Genomic DNA, 4471 nt, shown 5'->3' on the forward strand with positions numbered 1-4471 from the left:
ACATGTATGATTTTTTTGAACACAAAAGAAAATATTTTAATGAATGTTGATAACCAAGGAGTTGCTGGTAGCCACTGACTTGGAAAAATACTATATATACGTAAATCAGTGGCTACCAGCAACTGTTTGGTTATACACATTCTTCAAGATATCTTATTTTGTGTTCAATAATTAAAGAAACTCATAGGTTTAAACAATTTGTGGGTGAGTAAATGACAGAATTTTCAGTTTTGGGTGAACTATCCCTATGGGAAAATAATGCATAAAGATTACATCTGAAAATTGTCCCATGGAACAAAATAACAATATACAGTATGTGTTCGAAATTATATGAGGGTAATGTAAACGATAACAGAATTTGTGGGTGTCTGTTCCTTTAAGGGATTATGTATTGTGTGCTGGATTCATGAGAGTTTTCAGCCAGACAGAAGACGTGAGAGAGACAGGCGAAGGAATCTGTGGTAAAATGCAGGTCAAGCTTTGCTCACACTCAAACCTCCTCATAAAGTTTTCAATGCAGTGTTGAGAGAACGGATTACAACCACAGTCACTTATAAGTCTGCGATCCGCTGTAAAGCAAGAAGAAGAAGACGACGCCTCAGCGCCTGCTCTTGAGAACGCGTTCAGGAGGACGTGCCGCCGCTCAGGACAGTTCGAACATTTCAAACATTGCGTGAATCAGAGGTAAAAAACGATATAAATACTGTTCAGTTTCTTGCACAGACCGATCATTTAGTGTCTTTACACATCAATGTATCGTCACGAGCCGCAGGGTTTAATTTGGTTTTGTTTGTGTATATTTTTTTTTACTCTCAAAGCCGTGATTCCCATTCACCTCAATTATAAGATTGACAGACTGCAACGGTTTGTGTTAAAAATCTTCGTTTGTGTTCTATTGAAGAAACAAAGTCACCTACATCTTGGATGCCCTGGGGGTAAGCAGATAAACATCAAATTTTCATTTTTGGGTGAATTATCCCTTTAAGGTGTTTTGGGTTCCTCATACTGCTGGAACCCACTGGAGAACCTATTGTGTATTGTGTACTCAAAGAACTATTAGTCTTTACCTAACCAGTCTTTAGAGACTTTAGAAACAGCTCCTTAGAGAACCGGTCTATTATTAAGTTGCCTAGAGGTTGTTTTAGTATCTTCTCAACTTGAATACATCCATTAGCAGTGCTAATCTGCCTTTACTTCCGTAGCCAACCTGATCTGAGCATTTTACAAAGTGATTTTGTATAAACTCATACAATGAGATTTGTATGAAAACTCATGAATTTTAGAAAACAAGAAAAAATGACGGTCCATCTCGAAACCTAACTGTCGGTGGGACATTAGCAGGTTGTACAAAATGTACCAAAGAGACTATATGCGAGATTTGTTTTGCCGAATTGGTGGTTATTCATACAACGTGATTTTGTTCACAAATGTGTGATTTTTAGAAAAAAATTAAGCATGACGGTCCACTTTGAAACATAGCCATCAGTGATAATCGGATCATACAAAAAAAAATGTACAAATGAGTTTGTATGAGATACAGTTTGCCAATTGGTGATTTGAGTAAACTCATACAATATGATTTTGTTCACAAACGTACGATTTTTTTGAAAAGAGTTAGCATGAAGGTCCACCCCGAAACCTAACCATTAGTGGGACATAAACAGGTCATACAAAAACATACAAATTATATTGTACATGATTTTTGTTTCCAAATTGTTGGCTAATTTGTATAAACTCATATGACGTGATTTTGATCGCAAACGTACGATTTTTAGAAAAAAGTAACCATGAAGGTCAACCCCAAAACCTAACCATTAGTGAGACATAAACATATCATACAAAACATACGAATGATATTGTACATGATTTTTGTTACCAAATTCTTGGCTAATTCGTATAAACTCATATGACGTGACTTTGTTCGCAAACATACGATTTTCTAAAAGCATGGAGGTCCACCCTGAAACTTAACCATCAATGGAACATAAGCAGATCACGTACAAAAACGTACAAATTGGTGGCTACAGTATGTAATTCATATAAACTCATACCATGTGGTTTTGTTTGCAAATGTATGATTTTTTGAAAGAAGAAAGCATGGAGTCCCAGCCCAAAACCTACCCGTCAATGGAGCATAAGAAGATGTGTACAAAAACATACGGATTGGTGGCTACATCATTCATATAAACTCATACGTTATGACTGTGTTCGCAAATGTAAGATTTTTAGAAAAAAAGAAAGCAATGAAGTCCAACCCGAAACCTAACCGTTAATGGAGCTTAAGTAGATTGGCATACAAAAACGTACAAAATAGTGGCTACGTAATTCATATAAACTCATACAGCGTGATTTTGTTGGCAAAAGTACGATTTTTAGAAAAAAGAAAGCGTGGAGGTCCACCCCAAAACCTTACCGTCAATGAAGCGTAAGTAGATTGCATACAAACAGGTACAGATTGGTGGCTATGTAATTCATATAAACTCATAAGGAGTGATTTTTTTTCGCAAACGTACGATTTTTAGAAAAAAAAAGAAAGCATGGAAAGCTCACCCCAAAACCTAACCGTCAGTGGCCCTGTCCCAAATGGCACACTTCATGTGCACTTTCGGTCTTGAGGACTTACAATGGCTGCTGCGTGCACATGTCCATTAGGTCCCGGGCAGTCAAAGCAGCATTACGTCATGAAAGTGCAGACTCAAAGGAAGACTGTGGGGATTTAGGGTGCCATTTGGGACCGGGCCAATGATACATAAGTAGATTGCGTACAAAAACATACAAATTGGTGGCTACGTAATTCATATAAACTCATACAACATGATTTTGCTAGCAAAAAAGAAAAACATGGAGGTCCACCCCAAAATCTAACCGTCAATGGAGCATAAGTAGATTGCGTACAAAAATGTCAGAATTTGTGGCTACGTAATTCATATAAACTCATAAGACGTGATTTTGTTTGCAAATGAACGATTTTAAGAAAAAAAGAAAGCAAGGAAGTCCACCCAGAAACCTAATCATCAATGGAGCGCAAGTAGATTGCGTACAAAAATGTCAGAATTTGTGGCTACGTAATTTATATAAACTCATAAGGTGTGATTTTGTTTGCAAATGAACGATTTTAAGAAAAAAGAAAGCAAGGAAGTCCACCCCGATACCGAATCGTTAATGGAGCGTAAGTAGATTGCGTACAAAAATGTCAGAATTTGTGGCTACGTAATTTTGTTTGCAAATGAACGATTTTAAGAAAAAAGAAAGCAAGGAAGTCCACCCCGATACCGAATCGTTAATGGAGCGTAAGTAGATTGCGTACAAAAATGTCAGAATTTGTGGCTACGTAATTTTGTTTGCAAATGAACGATTTTAAGAAAAAAGAAAGCAAGGAAGTCCACCCCGATACCGAATCGTTAATGGAGCGTAAGTAGATTGCGTACAAAAATGTCAGAATTTGTGGCTACGTAATTTTGTTTGCAAATTAACGATTTTAAGAAAAAAGAAAGCAAGGAAGTCCACCCCGATACCGAATCGTTAATGGAGCGTAAGTAGATTGCGTACAAAAATGTCAGAATTTGTGGCTACGTAATTTATATAAACTCATAAGGTGTGATTTTGTTTGCAAATGAACGATTGTAGGAAAAAAGAAAGCAAGGAAGTCCACCCCGAAACCGAATCGTTAATGGAGCGTAAGTAGATTGCATACAAAAATGTCAGAATTTGTGGCTACGTAATTTATATAAACTCATAAGGTGTGATTTTGTTTGCAAATGAACGATTGTAGGAAAAAAGAAAGCAAGGAAGTCCATCCCGAAACCGAATCGTTAATGGAGCGTAAGTAGATTGCATACAAAAATGTCAGAATTTGTGGCTACATGAAGCAGGAGATTAAAGCGATAAAATATTTTTTTTAATTCACCTTTTCATTAAAATAGAGAGGGTGCAGCTGAGCTCACAGGAGACACATTACACTGTCTGAGTGTAAGCCCAGACCCCACACGAAACAGACTGGTAGAACAAAAGGTAAAATACAGGCCCGCTGAGTCTCTCAGCAGGAGGAGCAGTCTGGGGACTTCAAGTTGGAACTGAACTCAAATCCAGTGTGCTCCGAATGTTCCTCACAGCTAAATCATCCATCTCTTTAAATCCACAAGTGTTCAAGCAGCTAATATCCCAATGGGATTAATGATTGAGAGTTGTCCGGCCGTATTGTGGCCTTTGAACAAGACATACAGCTTATATTCAGTGCTATTCATTATATTTAAAAAGTAAGGTAATTATATGAAGTATAAGAGGTCTATCTTTTGTAAATTAGTTAGACTTTAGTAGTTTGATGTGTTTGCTTAACATTTCCTCTTGTCTTCTACAAAACAAATAAAGTAATTAGCATTTAGAACAACACAAACATGAGTAATATAGTATTATATACTATCATAGTATTTATCAATATTTTGAAATAACTTTTTTTTTTTTTTTTTTTTTA

This window comes from Sinocyclocheilus rhinocerous, unplaced genomic scaffold, assembly GCF_001515625.1.
Source record: "Sinocyclocheilus rhinocerous isolate Xijiao unplaced genomic scaffold, SAMN03320098_v1.1 scaffold1393, whole genome shotgun sequence".
In the NCBI taxonomy this organism is placed as follows: Eukaryota; Metazoa; Chordata; class Actinopteri; order Cypriniformes; family Cyprinidae; genus Sinocyclocheilus; species Sinocyclocheilus rhinocerous.